Below are 1,479 nucleotides of genomic sequence, written 5' to 3'. Positions count from 1 at the left end.
CGCTTTCCCCGCGCGCCCTGACAACGCGACCCGCGACAGCGTCTTGGGCGCCACCGGAGCCCAGAGGAGTTTACGGTCGGGCCCGAGCTCCGCTGCTGCCCGCGTGGGCCCCTAACCCACTGGAGCCCCAGTTTCCTCATCTGCGAAATGGAAAAGCTGAGCAGCCCGGGTTTGCTGCGAAGAATAAAGCAGCCAGAAGCCGTGGGAGCCCCGCAGAGTCTCCTGCGCGTCCCCACCCCACTTCCCCCAGGGACTTAAGGGCTGTGGGCGGGTGGAGGGCGAGAGGGGCCCAAGTCGGTGGAGCCCACGTGTTTGCGAACCTCAGTCGCTCCCATCCCGGAGCCTGAGCCTGAGCCTGACGACGGTCCTGGGCGGTCCGTCCAGTCCCCACTTGAGTTCTGAGCAGCTTGTTAGGAAAAGAAACGTCCGCGCAGCTGCAGAGCCTACCTGGCGCCTGTCCTGTCCACACTAATGAACCACCCCGCCCAGCCGCCTGGCAGGGGACCAGCCGTGGCGGTGATCGACTCCCCTCGTGCTGCCCAAAGCTGCACCCTCTCGCCACAGGGGGCTATGTTAGCATCCCCCCAGAAGGGTGTGGTCTCCATGCCTTTTTCCAGTCACTAGCGCCCCATAAGTAACACCTATGGTCACGCCTATTCGGAATTTTGTCACCAAGAATTAGCTTTGCCCTTTCGAAACCTCTTTAAACAAAACCATGCTGTATGTATTCTGTTCTATCTGGCTGATTTTGCTTAACGAAACGTCCATGAGATTCATCCGTGTCGTTGTAGTGTTAATCCATCTCCCTGCCAGGGGACCGTTGTTATTTTGTTGTTGTTCCTGTAAATAATGAGGCAATGAGTATTCTTACACCTGCATCCTTGTGTGCGTGATGCAGAGTCTCTAAGATATATATCGAGAAGTGGAATAACCAAATTGATTATCTCTAGTCGTTGGCAAAGGTAAAGAAAGCTACTGTGAATATCCCTGTGCATTTCTGATACACATAAATGCTCACTTCTCTTGGGTTTATACCTGGGAGAGAATTTCAGATCACAGGCCAGGCCTATGCTTAGCTTTCGAAGGTACGAGTTTGCAAAGTGCCTGAATGAATCCACGCTCCCCGCAATGTGTAAGAAGTCCACGTGCTCCATATCCGGGTCAATATACGATATCATTAGACTTGTTCAATTTAGCCATTCTGGCTTTCATTTACATTTCCCTAATAAGTCATTCAACGGACCCTTTTCATATGCTTTGAATATTTCTTAATAAGAGAAATAGAACAATACAAAGTTGAAATCCCCTTTTTCATCCTTCCCAGTCCTATCTCCCTCCCTCCTCAGAGACAAACAAACATTACCATAAATTTGGTAAGTACCCTCCTAGTCCATGTCATTTTTTTACCTAAATAATTTATATGTTTACATAAAAATGTATAACTGCTTTATGTGTTTTTAATTCACATAATTATTTTCA

Source organism: Pteropus alecto, unplaced genomic scaffold, assembly GCF_000325575.1.
Source record: "Pteropus alecto unplaced genomic scaffold, ASM32557v1 scaffold35, whole genome shotgun sequence".
NCBI lineage: Eukaryota > Metazoa > Chordata > Mammalia > Chiroptera > Pteropodidae > Pteropus > Pteropus alecto.
The sequence above is the reverse complement of the archived record's forward strand: the minus strand, read 5'-3'. Positions refer to the sequence as shown.